Raw genomic sequence first — 17,498 nt, 5'->3', positions numbered from 1 at the left:
ACATGGTAGGGACCAGTAGATTGTATAATAGTTACATTGCTGAACTTCCACTTAGTTGACCACAGTTTGAGTCCAGGACCTGGTGACTGGAAACTCGGGAGGGGTGTGTGTGTGTGCCCCAAATACCAAGATGAGAATGGAGGAGAAGGTATTGCAGTGTGGCTATACCCACTGGGGGGATGGTGTGACTTCTCACTTTCTGTCTCTATCTGTCTCTGGTAAGTGCACACACCCTATAGCAAAAAATTTCAAATAAATAAATAAATAAATGAAAAGAAAGTGCATGGTAACTCTACTGGAGAACTTTATATGCATTTACTTAAATGAGCACTGAATGGTAACAAAGAGTAATAATTAAAATTTCTACCATTTACTGAGTAACTTTAATGTGATGTTTTCTATGTGTAATCTAACGGATTATCTCAAAATCCTTATGTACAGATGAAGAAAAATAAAGCCTTTAGAGTTCAAAGGTTATACAGCTAAAGTAAGTGGTGGATTTAAGAATGGAACCAAAGAGGACCGATAAGTGGAATCTGAAAATTTACTATTACTTTAACTAATCTTAGAATCACTAGCATCTTCAAAATAACTCAGAGATGTAGCAAGAAGTTAAAATGGTTTGTCTTATTGATGAATCTAGGGCCAAGTTTTCCAAATTTATAAATTAGGGATTTATGTAATCACTAGGTAAAGTCTGCATTAAAGCCAATAAAATAATTTTCCTTGCTTGCAAACCTTGCATCAATAAGAGAACAGGGAGATTAGATTTCCAGTTAAAGTTCATGCCAACCATGATTATTCATAGAATCTTATGTAATGTAAGCACCATCTTGTTGTCAAAAAGAACCCCAGAGATATTCTATTACAATCTTTTCAGAGTACTTTTTTTTATTACCAGAGAGCATGTGAACTTGCCAGAGAGAGAGACAGAAAAACAGAGAAAGCACCCCCGATGGGGTATGATTACATCTCAATCTCTTCTCCTCCGTTTTGTCTATCCTTCAGAGTTTTGGTCATGCATGCACATACACCTAGCATATTTTTCCAGCCTTTTGGAGAGGACAGTATTCCAACCATGATCAGTCATGTAGGAACTGGCTCCATTAACCTCTGCTGAAGAGCCAGCCCAATCTTAGATTACTTTTTAATTTATCATTACTACTTAGAAATATATCTTTATTATAAAAAGAAAGAAAAAATATAGATATATTCAAGGGAAAAAAGCATACATTACCTCATCACTCAGAGACCACTGTTTACTTTTTGTTATTGTATTCTTCTAGTTTGTTTTCTGTGCCCAAATATAAACATATTTTATTTTAAGATAGATATTAGATACACCATAATATTATTTCATTTAGTGTCTTTTAATTATTAATATATCATATAAACATCAATATAGCATAAAGATGACATTTTTAGGGGTTTTTTTTGAGAAATTTTTGCTATAGGGTGTGTGCACTCACCAGAGAGACAGAGAGAGACAGAGAGACAGAAAACAAGAAATCACCTTCAAGGGAGGATGGCCACGCTGTAATCCCTTCTCTTCCATTCTCTTCTTGGGGTTATGGACATGCACATATATGTGCCAGAGTGAGTTTTAAGTCACTGGGTCCGGAGCTGTGGAAGTCCAGCGACAAAACTATCACACCATCTGCTAGTCCCAAATTTTTAATACTTACTTCCTGTACAAGAAAGTATTCACTGGCCACAGAATATTATATGGATTTTCCAATCTATATGGAACCCGTTCTGCTAGACACTTTATCCCACATTTTTTTTTTTTGGAGAGGTTTTTTTCGCTATAGGGCATGTGCGCTCGCCAGACAGACAGAGAGAGACATAGAGACAGAAAGCGAGAAATCACCCCCCAGGGGGGATGGTCACACCTCAATCCCTTCTCCTCCATTCTCCTCTCGGGATCTTGGGCACGCACGCACACGCGCCCGGCGTGGGTTTTAAGCCACCGGGTCCGGGACGCGAACCGCGGTCGACTATGTGGGAGTCCAGCGACATAGCCATTACGCTAACTGCTGGTTCCCCCACATTTTTGATTATATAAACAAAGCTATAATAATACATTCGTATACATACCTAGAATAATTTCTCAAGGATTAATTTATAAAATTAAAACTACTGGATAGTGCAGGGATTAAGGCCATAGATTCTAAAACTACATCCCAGCTTCATACCTTAGTTGTGAGATTTAGAGAAAATTATTGGACCACTGTGTGTCTTAGTTTGCTTCGGTTACCAAACAATAGAGATATTGGGGCCATCAGGTGGTGTGGTGGTTAAGGTGCTGGATTCCCAAATTGTTTATCACAGTTCGAGTTCTGGACCCAGAGGCTTGAAACTCACCCTGGGCACATATGCATGTGTGCCCAAAATCCCAAGAGGAGAAGGGATTGCAGCATGGCCATTTCCCCTGTGGGGTGATTTTTCACTTTCTCTTTCTCTCTCTGTGGCAAATGCATGCACTCCATAGCAAAACTCTCTAAAATTAATAAGGAAATAATAGAAATATCACTGTTTCCCACTAAGTATTGTCATGAATCTTTGTTTTTTAATAGTCCAAAAATGCTCAGAGCAGTGCTTGGCATACAGCAAATACATATAGAAGTTTGTTAAATAAAAAAATAAATACTGGAACAGGACTGTGATACATATTATATTACCTACCAGATAAATTCTACCAGTTTAGCCTTGGCAACAGCACAGAGTACCCATCTTCCTGCCTCCATGGCACAGTAAGAGCACAGGAGATCAGATCACGTTCTGTCAAAACCTGATTGCACCAGATAACCAGCTGTGTTATCTTGGAAAAGTTCCTTAACATATGCTTCAGTTTTTCTCTTCTGTAAAATGAGAACAATTCTCAGAGGATTGTTGTGAAGCAGAAATGATACAACATAAATATAATGCTTAACACAGTTCCCAGCGCAGAGTAAGTGACCAATAAATGCAGTCCCATCTATATTTGTAGTCCCTTCATTTTAGAAATGAGAATTAGGGCCAGAGATTATGGCATCCGCGCCTGAAGCACCAAGATAATAGGTCAAAATAACACAAAACAGATACAAGTGAGGAAAAGAAAATATCTGTTTCTAGGTGATATGTTTTTGTGTATGCCTGACCAACAATATAGACATCTTTAAAAAACAAATCCAGACTGCCTTCCTGTGCCTATTGCTTAGCCTATGTACTAATCAGTGGTGTGGATGGTAAAACTGAAAAAGTGGTCATTACGCTTGCCAGTATGAGTGTGGAAGGGAGGGAATTTCATCTTCAAAGAAAGAATAAAAAATATAATTCTATAAGGAAAAGTAACAATTATTTACTTCAAGAGAAAAATGAGTTGCCCAAGAATTAAATATCAAATAAATTACTATGCTCAAATCAGGCAGTAAAACTTGTATTAGTCTTTCTGTATAAACAACAACAACAACAACAAAAACACACAAAACAAGCTGACAAATAAAATTTATCTAGGATATTTGAGTAGGTAGATGGAAAACTGAGTGGTATCCTGTTCTTTGTGGGCACCACTGGTCAGCTCTTTATATAAGGTAGGAATGGATTCTCTTATTAAAAAAATTTTTTTAGAGAGATTTTTTCCCTCGGAAACATGGACTCGCCAGACAGAGAGAGAAAATGAGAAATCACCCCCTAGTGGGATGGCCACAATGCAATCTCTTCTCCTCTACTCTCCTCTCAGTATTTTGGGCATGCACTCAGTATTTTGGGCATGCATGCACATGTGCCTGGCATGAGTTTTAAGATGCTGGGTCTGGGACTCAAACAATGGTTGGCTATGTGAGAGTTCAGTGATGTAACCCTTATGCCATATACTGGTCTTGGATTCCCTTATTTGAGATGGTCTTACAGAGTGTAGGTCTCATCAAGTAGAGCTACAATACCAGTGGGTAGAAAGATAAAATAATTTAGCATTATTCATTTTGAGAACTGTAAAGCAGACAATTTTGCTATTTTTTTCAAGTACAGGCAAGACTCTTTTTTTTTTTTTTTTTTTTTTTTTTTTTTTTTTTTGGGGGTTTTTTGTTTAGGGGATTTGGTGGCCAGAGAAAGACAGAGACAGAAAGTGAGAAATTACCCCCCCAGGGGGTATGGCCATGCCACAATCCCTTCTCCTCCATTCTCCTCTTGAGATCTTTGGTACGCATGCACACGTGCCCAGCGTGAGTTTAAACCATCGGGTCAGGGACTTGAACTGTGGTTGACTACATGGGAGTCCAGCGACATAGCCATTCCACCAACTGTTGATTCCCCCGTCAAGACTGTTATTTAGAGGAAAACATACAGTTGTTTATTTCCAATGAAACTGGAACTGTAGAAAGTGAATTTTAAATGGCAGCGTGAAAGATTTAAGTTAGACTGATAAAAACTTTGCCATATGAAAAAGAAAACACTTGGCAGATAATTACCAAGAAAATCTATGTAACTTCTTTTGAAGTATTTAAAGTAAGACATTTTGGGTATCTATGTGCACAAAGATGAATCTGAACCCCTATATATCATCATTAACAAAAACCAACTCAAAGTGGATTAAAGATGTAACCTAAGACCACAAACTATAAAACTACTGGTGGAAAACACTGAGGAAACTCTGGGAGACATTGGGGTAGGCAAAGACTTCTTAAGCAAGAACCCCAAAACACAGGCAATAATCCCCAAAATAGACAGATGTAATTACATCAGATTAAGAAGTTTCTGCACAGCAAAGGACACAGTAATTAGTGTGAATCGATAAATCTCGAAGTGGGAGAGAATTTTTGTTAACCGTGCCTCAGATAAGGGACTGACAACCAGAATACACAGGGAACTCAAGCGGCTTACCCAGAAGCAAATGATTAACCCAATTAAAAGATGGGAAAATGAACTGAATAAACGATTCTAAGGAAGACATACAAATAGCCAAAAACCATATGAAAAAAATGCTCAACATCCCTTGTCATAAGGGAGATGCAGATCAAAACCACAATGAGATACCACCCTAACCCCAGTCAGAATGGAGAAAAATTAAAAAAAAATCATAAGTACTAGAGGGGATGTCGTGAAAGGTTAACACTCCTACGTTGTTGTTAGGAATGTAAATTTGTCCAGCCACCGTGGAGAACAATATGGAGGTTCCTCAAAGATCTTCAAATAGAACTACTATTTGATTCAGCAATTCCACTCCTAGGTATCTACCCAAAGGACTGGAGAATGCTCAGTTGCAAAAGTGCTTGCACAACTATATTTATTGTCGCTAAGACATGGAACCAACCCAAATGTCCACAAACAGATGAATGGGTTGAAAAAGTGTGGCACATATACTCTATGGGGTACTATTCAGCCATAAAAAACAAGGCCCTGGAATTTGATAGAAAGTGGATGAATATGGAAGATTTGTTGCTGAGTGAAGCAAGTCAGACTATGAAACAGAGACATTGTATGTCTTCACTTAACATATACCTACTGTCTGCACTCTATGGTAGAGACTGAAAAAACTGGAGGACATAAAAGCACTGAAAATTGTTATGGATACTAGAGACAAAGTGGAAGGAGAGTGAGGGAGGAGAAGAGCATAGGAAAGGAAATTTGGGGAAAAATAGAGAGGTAAGACATTTTTGGGACACAGATATGTATTATTATCTGTTGATAAAGATGTGTATAGTATTCTCAACTGGGCTGAACTGAGGTGTATATCATGCTGGGTAAAGACTCTACATTTCGGGTATTGGTTTCAAATAATTTTAGTAGCTCTTAACTGAAGCAGGAGAATAGACTAGAGAGAGTCTCAAAGTTCCTTTCTATGGTTTGATGATTAAAACAACAACAACAAGGGAACCAGCAGTTAGCGTAATGGCTATGTCGCTGGATTCCCACGTAGTCGACCGCGGTTCGTGTCCTGGACCCGGTGGCTTAAAACTCACGCCGGGCGTGTGTGCGTGCGTGCCCAAGATCCCGAGAGGAGAATGGAGGAGAAGGGACTGCGGCGTGACCATCCCCCCTGGAGGGTGATTTCTCGCTTTCTGTCTCTATGTCTCTCTCTGTCTGTCTGGCGAGCGCACGCGCCCTACAGTGAAAACCTCTAAAAAAAAACCCCAAAAAAACCCAAGAACAACAACAACAAAAACTTGATCCTATAAAGATTACTCTGGTTTCTTTTCTTTTGCAGCTACCCAAGGAACAGCTGTTGCCTTGACAACAAGGAACATTCTTAGGTTCCTCATATGTTAATAGGAAAACAGCCAATTTTCTTGTTCATGAAAGAAAACTGTTGGTTAAATGTGTACATCTCTCTTTCTCTCTCTCTTCCCCACCATTACTAGCTATCCTTCAATGACCCTTGTTGAGAGGCAGAGTTAAAAGAAAAGGATAGAACAGTTTGTATCTTCAGAAATCCTCACTAAAATTTCAGAAACTTTTACAAATGTGTTTGGAGTAAGATAATGATATGGGAATAACAAGAAATTATCTCAGTGTGTAAAGAAGAAAACAATGGGTGCCATAGATTCTTGGTCCTCAGTAGGTTATGTGCAGGTGCATCAAAGAGATTCCAAGAGGAAGGAGTCAATATACCTTCACAGATGTCTTAACATGGCATCTGTTAGACAAGTTTCAAACAATTGCTCCTGACTATCTGGCTAAAATGTATACAGACACCATCCACTTTTGAATAAACTATCTTGTATACAGATCCAGCTTTATATAGGATTTATGTGAATAAAAACCATGGAATATAGCAGAAGAACAGTAATTACTAACATAAACAATTCAATAAAGTAATGAGCAACAATTAGTTCCCCCAGGGCAAGAGCTATTGAATAATCTCTGCTTTCCCTTGCTACCTAAAATGTAGCCAAATGCAGGCTAAGGAACAGATTGACAGCTGATTAAAAGTGCTTCAGATAAATTTACCCATAGGTTTCCTGGAGAGCTATAGCTCACAGAATAAAAAGCAAGCTGTCTCTCTGCAATGTCATTTAAAGCCTTAACTATTAAAAAACCAAGTGTCTTAGCCTAGTGGAGGGAAGCTTTTTTCATATAGTAGCACAGAAGGTTCAATCTGCAGCCTCATACCAGCTTTATTTATGTGCTATGTTCACATGGACAGTGTGTACAGTATCATGACAAGCATGTATTCCTCTCTATCTTTACCGTATGCTTTTCTATATAGTAGTTACATGGGGAGGACTTTTTGTTTGCTCTTTCCACTGCTCCTCATTGCTTCCAAGCAAATATTTTTTGCTTATTATTGTTGTTAAAAGTACTTTCTTTCTAATTATAAAATAATTTGTACTCATTTGTAAAGGTTATGAAAAAAGTTCAGCAAAAGTCAAAGAAGGAAATGAAAGATTCTGTTTTATTTTGAAGAGTAATCTTGACAGTAAAGAAAGCCATTGACTATATAACTACTAAAACAGTCACAGACACAGGATATATACTTTCTGCCAATTTTCTATCTCTATTTTTGGTGCTGAAGCCTGTGTCTCCCATAGACTGGAGAATAAGAGCCCTCTGATGGCACATAAAAATATATTAATGCCAAAAGGTGTTAATATATAAAGAGCTTTCAAAAATGCTTATCATGAAAAGAGTATGCATGAATTTCATTTTTTTTACATCGAAATAAACTTGTACCTTAATTCCATTTTTTTCATGAACTTTTAGAGCCCCTCCTTGCATACATACTCTCATGCTTTAGAGTGTGGTTGTCAAGCACATTACAGAATGTATAAGCCTCTGAAAAGCTAGACAAAAAGTGCATTTACAATCTGATAAAATGATCTTAAAAAGATTTTGGAAACTGCTATTTGTGCCTATATCTATATCTATCTATATGTTTATCTATTTCTTTCATGAGAGAGAGAGGTATAGGAAACAGAAAGACAGATATTTCCAATAGATCCTCACATCATGATCCACTCCCAGTCCCAGCTGGCTCAGATCATAGGTAAGCATGCATGTGTCTGATATGCTCAGAGAAGTCCTGGAACATGAACCAGGATCTTTCCTGTATGCGACCAGCTGGGTTACTGCTGCACTGCTGCCTGGCCCTTTATGTAGCACAATGTTACTGACAGATTTGGGGGTTAGGTTTTGCCACCTCAAATCACTGGTCCCTGATATTTCCCACAGAATAAGACCATTCTCTAAACTTTCTCTACTTCTAGCCACAAAATCATAGCTCCTGCCACTTTTCCCTCCCCTATTTCATATCTTCATTACTGGTTTCTTTCCAGGTTCTCTATTTAAAATTATTCAATTGATCCCTATTGTCTACAAGAAAACATTTCTATGGTCTGCTAACTTACGATGTTTCTTGTCTCATCTTATATCATTCTGTCAGGCAAATGCTGGCCCACAAAAGTACTCACTTGTCTGTCAGTGTTGAACTACTTGTAATTACCCACTAAGTCACCCCACCCCATCCCACTAACAAGCTTAAGATTTTCTTTTCATTCTTTTGAGGAATTTTTGCTTAAGGGTGCTTTTTTGCTTTGTGCTCACTGGTGAGACAGAGAGACACAGAGAGGCAGAAAGTGAGAAATCATCCCACAGGGGGTATGGCCATGCTGCAATCCTTTCTCTTTCATTTTCCTGTCAGGATTTTGGGCACGTACGCACATGCACCTGCTGTGAGTTTCAAATCACTGAGTCCAGGATTTGAAACATGGTCAACCACATGGGAGTCCAGTGCCTTAACCACTATACCACCTGCTGGCTCCCTAAACTCAGGATTTTTTTACATTATTGCCTTCTCATTGTTATTCCCTTCACCTGGAAAGTATTTTCACCAGGAACCTTTGTATTGCTATCCTTAAAGTTTCAGGTTAAGAAACTTTTCTTGGAGTCAGCAGGTTAAGATGCCTGGATCTCACATGGCCAATTGTGTGGTTTGAGTCTTGGACCCGGGTGGCTTGATAAATCATGCCAGGCATGTGTATGTGTGTGTACTCAACATCCTAAGAGGAGAATGGAGGAGAAGGGATTGTGGCATGGCTGACCCTCCTGGAGGTCTATTTCTTACGTTCCCTCTCTCTCTGCCTCTATCTTTAAAAAAAAAAACAAAAGAAAATTTTCTTTCTGTGTGTTCTTCTACCCCTGCTCCCCGCACCCCTGGAGACATAGGTAAGCATTCCTTGATGAGTCTTGATAGCTTTATCAGATCTTGTGTGTCTGGTCTGCTTCAGTTACTTTAACAACAGTTTTGAGGGCAGTGTTCAAGCCAGTTTTGTTTTTGAATATATGTCTTGATCACTTACTACAGAGAGAATGCCACACACTAGATGCTCGGTAACTATTAATACAATGAATGAATGACTACCTACTGAGTACCTGGTTATGGGGATTCAGTGATAGGTAAACCAGACATCTCACTCACATTGCTCACACAGTGTGATAGAGGATCCAGAGAAGTAGAAAGTGTGACAAGTGTAATGAAAAGATGTTGGTAGGGAAGCACATATAAGTCAGAAACAGTTGACATTAGTTGAGCAAAAAATGGGAAAATACTCAGGCAAAGGGAATAAAAGTGTGAAGACCTAAAGTAGAGAGAACTTCAGGAAAAGGAAGTAAATTTATTTGGACTAGAATTACCAGAGTAAGCTGAAGGAGGCAAAAGATGAAGCCGGGGAGGAAGCAGAGGCCATTTCAGGGGTATCTTACTAGCTCTATCACGGGGCCATGGAGGGCCATGGAGAAGGTTTAATGAGGGGGAGGTGAGGTTCTCAGACTTGAGGTTTAGAAAAATCACTTTGATCGAGGTGAAGATGGTATCCAACTAGTTACACAAATGAAATGTTAGAATCACTCTACTTTAATCTAATCTCCCAAGAGACTAAGTTGATTTGCTTACCTGCCTGTATTATAATTGACCATTTGAATTATACGGGGTTTTTTTGGTCTTTTTCATTAAGCTGTCGTTTCTAGGATTAAGGCCATATGAATTTTCTTTTCCCTTTTACTTTTTTGGGGGTGGGGAGAGGTTTTTGCTATAAGGCGTGTGCGTTTGCCAGAAAGACAGAGAGAAACAGAGACAGAAAGTGAGAAATCATCCCTCAGGGAGAATAGCTACACCACAATCCCTTTGCCTCTATTCTCCTCTTGGGATCTTGGGCACACATGCACACATGCCCAGTGTGAGTTTAAGCCACCGGGTTCAGGGCTCAAACCACAGTCAATTGCATGGGAATCCAGTGACATAGCCATTACATCAACTGCTGGTCCTGGCCATATGAATTTTCTATGTTGTATAACACACTTAGGAACAACCAATTCAATTTTGTCTTCTCGATTTTTTTCAAAGACTGGTGAAAAAGTTAATGAAGATATGAATGAAGGAAAGCATAAATGTTTAAACAGTCATCTAAAAAGTTATTTCTGACTTTTCTGTATTTGTATTAGAATCCAGTCTCTAAAGAGATGTAGTTTATTAAATCAGACCATTTTTAAGGTTTTGGTCAGCAGAGTATGAATAACTATATTATATATAGCATTCATTAGTGACCATAGCTCTCATTTTTCTCTTGTACAATGATAAGCATAAAAGAAGTTTCAAAGAATATGAAAAATGTATGAAATTGTATTACAGTTAACTAAATCAAAATTTATTATGATAAACTAATACAGTAATGATAAAATTTTCATTTTTATATTTGAATTATGTCACTCTTATTCATAATTTTTAGTATAATGACACTGGAAGAATGAGAGGATCATGAAAAAAAAATTTTAACAGACACAAGAATGCAGGTAGATAGGGAAAAATGGATTGTAGAACAGCATACCACAAATGAGTGAAAAAAAAAAGCATACCACAAGTGAGTGGAAAAAAAAACACAGACATTACTGTACACACACACACACACACACACACACACACACACATATAGAAAAATAAATATTTTCTGCTGAAAACAATAAATATGGTGTCTCCCTTTATGTGATTGTTACACACTGCATGCATGCTTTGAAAATCATGTTGTAGAGGCCAACATGTGGTGTGGTGATTAATGAGCTGGCCTCCCACATGACTGACTGTGGTTCGAGTCCCAGACCTGGTGGCTTGTTTTCTCACTTTCTCTCTCTCCGTCACTCTGGTGAGCACACAAGCCCTATAGCAAATTAAATAATAATAATAATAATAAATTAACTGAATAATTCTTTTTAAAAAAGAAAATCATGTTGTACCCCACAAAGATATACAGCAATTAAATGCAATAAATTATAAAGTGAAATAAAACAGTGAAAAAAGACAATGGCACTTTAAAAGCATTTTGAATATATGAGTTAATAAAATGTTAGAAATCTACAAATGAAAGGAGGCAAAAATGGATAGCTTCTCATTCAAATGACATGTTTGGTCATTATATTTGGGATAAATATGTAACAAATTGTTTCTAAGTTGTTGGGTGATATGAATTATTTGATACTTCAGTATGTTCATATTTTTTAAAGCTGTCTTTGTTGAATAATAAAGAAATACTAATTTATATGGTTAGTTTAATCACTGATTTAGCAACAAACTATAAATTTTCATAGACTTAAATTTTTTAAATGTTTTATCTTCTTAAGGAATTGATTTACATGTTGATCTATTCATTACAATCCTAAATGTAAACTTTTGTTGCTAGTTACTATCATTTTGTGTGCTTCACATCAATAGCAACTCACAGTGTTTAGACAAATAAGAGGAACTGTGATTTTTGCACCTGGGTGTTTTTAATGGATCGACACAGCATTCTGTGTTAAACCAAAGATTTTGTTGTTTTAGAGGGAGGATGACCTAGAGCATATGTGTGTGTTTAACAGATTTTTAGGTTGGCATTTGGTCCATAATTATTTCTAGGTGGTCTTTTCCTTAAGTATATTTCTAATGCTGTACCAGAGATCTGGCTTAGATATCATAAATAATAATCTTCATTATAATGGTAGACTTTGATGGATCAAAAAAAAGAAAAAAGAAAAAAAAAAGCACTTGTGGTATTTTACATATATAGACATGTAGCACCATCTACTGGATTAGAGTAAATGAATAAAATCTGTAAAATATGTGTTTTCACTAGCAAAAGTGTGACCCCTGAATATCAAAGCATCTTGAAGAACTGGGCTAGCTAAATCTTTTGACATTTAGAACCATGCTACTATTAGGGGGATTACTCTGATTTAAAGATTTTTTTCTTTATTCTCTTTATCCTGGACTCTAGGAAATAGTAAAAGAAAGGTATTAGCTAATGTTTAAGGTCACTCAGTAGCAATGGTCTAAATACACATATGTACACACCACTGTATTAATCTTAATTATGTAATAACACATGCACACATATAGATCCTATTACAACCAACTCAATGACTTGATATTTTGAACAAGGCAGTAGTTGTGATAAGTAAAACAAAATTTGTGAATGTGTATTTTTCAGAAAAAGGTATTAGAAAGTCTATGATAAAAGAGGTCTTTCCTCTGTTGTTGCTCTGCAACAGAAGAAGATGTTTTCTTTAAATATAGTGGTGGCCTTCTGTTATCAGGACAAATAAATTAATAGAAATTATTCATCAACTCATTAATATATCAAATGCAAATTGAGAGATTGCTATGTGCCAGCAAGGATGACCTTGTGAAAGGGACCAGCAGATGGCAAAATGGTTACATCTCTGGGAGTCAAAATTGGTTCAAGTCCAAGACTTAATGATCTTAAACTCATGCTGGGCATGTGTGCATGCGTGCCCCAAATCCCAAGAAGAGCATGGAGGAGAAGGGATTGTGAAGTGGTCATCTACTCTGGGGAATGATTTCTTGTTTTCTGTCTCTCTGTATCTCCAGTAAGCACAAGAGCCCTATAGCAAAAATCTCCCTTTAAAAGAAAAACAAACCTTGAAAAAAGTAACACTGCAAAAATATTGCATAATAGCTTGTGGATGGTTGAAGTTATCAAAATGTTATAAATACTGGTCAAAATACTACTAATGTACATAAGGAAATTATGTAGAATTGATGTGTACATAAGGAAATTACGGAACTGGACAATTATAGGACCTCTCTGCTATTCCTGTAGACTTATTTTATTATTCAGATCACCATCTACTTATTTATTCATTGTTTTAAAATTTTCATTTATTTATTCTTATTATTTTTTACACATTCAAATTGCTATACATCACTTAGATTGTAGAGACTTTACCCAGCATGATCTACACCTCAGGTAGTTAAGAATACTATGCACATTTTCATCAACAGATAATAATCTATATCTCTGTCCCACAAATATCTTACTTCTCTATTTTTTCCCCCAAATTTCTTTTTCTATGCTCTTCCCCTACCCTACTCTCCTTCCACTTTGTCTTTAATGACCATAACAATTTTCAGTGCTTTTATGTCCGTCTCTTTTTCAGTCTCTACCATAGAGGACGGACAGTGTATGTTAAGTGGAGACATACAGTGTCTCTCTATCATAGCCTGACTTGCTTCACTCAGCAACAAATCTTCCAAATTCATTCACTTTCTATCAAATTCCAGGGTCTTGCTGTTTTTTTATGACTGAATAGTATTCCATGGAGTATATGTGCCACACTTTTTCAATCCATTCATCTGTTTGTGGACATTTGGGTTGGTTCCATGTCTTAGCAATCGTGAATAGTGCTGCAATAAATATAGTTGTGCAAGTGCTTTTGCCACTGAGCATTCTCCCATCCTTTGGGTACATACCTAGGAGTAAAATTGCTGGATAAAATGGTAGTTCTATTTGAAGATCTTTGAGGAACATCCATATTGTTCTCCACAGTGGCTGGATAAATTTACATTCCCACCAACAATGTAGGAGTGTTAACCATTCACCACATCCTCTATAGTACTTATTATTATTATTTAATTATTCTCCATTCTGACTGGGGATAGGTGGTTTCTCATTGTGGTTTTGAGCAGCATCTCCCTTATGATGAGGGATGTTGAACATTTTTTCATATGGTTTTTGGCTATTTGTATGTCTTCATTAGAATCGTTTATTCAGCTCATTTTCCCATCTTTTAATTGTGTTAATAATTTTCTTCTGGATAAGCTGTTTGAGTTCCCTGTGTATTCTGGTTGTCAGTCCCTTATCTGAGGCACGGTTAACAAAAATTCTCTCCCACTTCGAAGGTTGTTGATTCACACTAATTACTATGTCCTTTGCTGTGCAGAAACTTCTTAATCTGATGTAATCACCCCTGTCTATTTTGGGGATTATTACCTGTGCTTTTGGGTTCTTGCTTAAGAAGTCTTTGCCAACACCCATGTCTACCAGAGTTTCCTCAGAGTTTTCTACCAGTAGTTTTATAGTTTGTGGTCTTAGGTTTAGATATTTGATCCACTTTGAGATGATTTTTTGTTAATGGTGACACATAGGGGTTCAAATTCATCCTTCTGCAAGTAGATACTCAGTTTTTCCACCACTATTTGCTAAAGAGGTTTGTTTTCCTTTTTCCACTGAATTGTCTGATATCCTTTGTCAAAGATCGGTTGGCTGTAAATTTTGGGGTTTATCTGGGCTTTCTACTCTGTTCCATTGGCCCTCATGTCTGTTTTTGGGCTAATATCATGCTGTTTTGATTATCGCAGCTTTGTAATATATTTTGCGGTCAGGAAGTGAAATGTCCCCCATGCCACTCTTCTTGTGCAGAATGGGTTTAGCAATATGGGGTCTTTTATAATTCCAGGTGAATTCGAATTCTATGAATGTCTTTTCTAGATCTGTGAAAATGACTGTTGTAATTTTATAGGTATTGCATGAAATATGTAGATTTGTTTGAGCAGAATTGCCATTTTGATTATATTAATTCTGCCAATCCAGGAATGTGGGATATCTTTCCACTTTTTTTGTGTCCTTTTCAATTTATTTTTTAAGGTTTTTATAGCTTTGCTTATAGAGGTCTTTGACTTCTTTTGTTTATTTTATTCCTAGGTATTTTATACTTCTTGTGTCCATGGTAAATATGATTACTTTCTTTAGTTCTGTCTCAGTCTTCTTGCTGTTTGTATACAGAAATGCTGCAGATTTTTGTAAGTTAATTTAGTATCCTGCTACTTTACCATATACAGTTACTACTTCAAGAAGGTTTTTTTTGTGGCTACTATTGGGTCTTCTATGTGTACAATCATGTCATCTACAAACAGGGAATAGATAGTTTTAACCCTTCCTTCCCTATTGGAATGCCTTTATTTCCTTCTCTTTTCTGATTGCATTGACCAGAACTTCCAGTACTATAATGATTAGGAATGGAGATAGTGGGCAGCCTTGTCTTTACCAGTTTTTAGAAGAAAAGCTTTCAGCCTTTATCCATTCTTTATAATGTTAGGTGTAGGTTTTTCATAGATGGCTTTTTGTTTATGCTGAGAAATGATCCTTCTATGCCAATTTACTCAGAGGCTTAATCATAAAGGAATGTTGTTTTTTGTCAAATGCTTTTCTGCATCAACTGAAACCAACATATGGTTTTTATCTTTCTTTCTGTTAAAATGGTGTATCACAGTTATGGTTTTGCATATGTGGAAACACCCTTGCATTCCTAGAATAAAGCCTAACTGGTCATGATGAATATCTTTTTTATATGCTGTTGAACATGGTTAGCAAGTATCTTGTTGAGGATTTTTACATCTATATTCATCATAGATATAGGTCTGTAGTTTTCCTTTTTTAGCATTTATTTATCCATTTTGGGATGAGGGTAATGGAGGCTTTATAGAATGAAGTTTGAAGGGTTCCTTCCTTTTTGATCTTTATAAACAGTGTGAGTAGAATGAGGGTTTATTACTCTTTATAAGTTTTGTAAAGTTCAGCAGTGAAGCCATCGGGACCTGGGCTTTCTTTGTTGGGAGGTTATTTATTACTGATTCAATTTCTTTGCTTGTTATAGGTCTATTCAGGCTTTCTATGTCCTCCTGAGTCAATCTTGGTAGATTATATGCATACAGGAATCTGTCCATCTCATCCAGGTTTTCTTCTTTGTTACTCATAGTATCGGCTAATGATGTTTTGTATTTCTATTATGTCTGTTGTAGTGTTTCCTGATGCATTGCTAATTTGATGTATCTGGTTTCTTTCTCTCTTCTCCTTAGTTAGTCTAGCTAATGGTGTGTCAATCTTGTTTATCTTTTCAAAGAAACAGCTTTTGCTGTTATTTATTTTCTGTATAGTTTAGCTATTTTCTATATCATTTATTTCTGCTAGAATCTTTATTATTTCTTTTCTCCTGGCATTTTTAAAATTTTTTTTCCCCAATTCCCTGAGACATGATGTTAGGATGTCATTTTGCCACCTTCTCATCTTTTTCTTGTGTGTACTAATTGCCATGAACTTCCCTCTTATGACTGCTTTTGCAGTGTCCCATAAATTATGGAAACTTGTATACTCATTATCGTTTGTTTCCATGAATCTTTTGATTTTAGTCTTAATCTCTTCAGTAGTCATGAAGTGATTCAGAAGTAGGTTATTTAGTTTCCAAGTATTTGTGTATTTTTTGAGGGTTTTTCCTAGATTAATATGAAGTTTAATCCCATCATGGTCAGAGAAGATGCTGGATATAGTTTCTATGCCTTTGAATCTGTAAAGGCTTGTTTTCTTCCCTATCATGTGGTCAATTTTTGAGAAAGCACCACATGGGGCTGAGAAAAATGTATATTTTGTGTGTTTTGGTTGGAAAGTTCTATAGATGTCTATCAAGTCCATCTGATTTATGATATTATTTAAGTCTTAAATCTCTTTCCTTATTTTTTGTCTTGTTGACCTGTCTAAAGAGATAATGGGGTGTTGAGAGCTCCAACAATTACTGTGTTACAGTCTGCACCTACTTTTAGATCTTGCAGTCTTTTATTTACATATTTAAGTCTTCCTCATTTGTGTGCAGAGATATTTATAAACATTATATATTCTTGATGAATTATCCCTTTTACTACTATATAATGCTGATCTTTGTCTCTTCTTATGGTTTTTGTCTTAAAGCCTATTTTGTGCCCTGTTCTATCTACAGCCTTCTGGCTAGTCAGGGAAATGGAAGCAGGACTTTTCACTGACTCTAGATCCAGCTCCAGTTCTGACCCTGGTTCAGTTCCAGTTCTGGCCCCAGCCCAGTTCTCCCAACTTCAGAGGACCCCCCCCCTGCTCCCGCCACACACACACACACACACACACACACACACACACACACACACGCACACACACACACACTGGCAGAAAGGGCAGCCCCCAGCTCTTCAGCAGAGCCCAGTTCCATCTGCATCACCCTGGTCAGTTAGAGAAACTAAGGCAGGGCCTTTCTTGGTCCTGATCCTGGCCCCATCTTCAACTCTGGCCCCTGCCCAGCTCTCAAAACCCCAGAGCCCGCACTCCCCTTCAGAAAGTTAGGCTGCCATTTTTTTAAAACTTAAGACCGCAAACTATAAAATTACTGCTGGAAAACACTAGGAAAACTCTGAAAGACATTGGGATAGAAAAAGACTTCTTAAATAAATCCCTCAA

This window comes from Tupaia chinensis, unplaced genomic scaffold (genome assembly GCF_000334495.1).
Source record: "Tupaia chinensis unplaced genomic scaffold, TupChi_1.0 Scaffold000212_1, whole genome shotgun sequence".
Classification (NCBI taxonomy): domain Eukaryota; kingdom Metazoa; phylum Chordata; class Mammalia; order Scandentia; family Tupaiidae; genus Tupaia; species Tupaia belangeri.
This window is presented reverse-complemented; position numbering follows the sequence as displayed.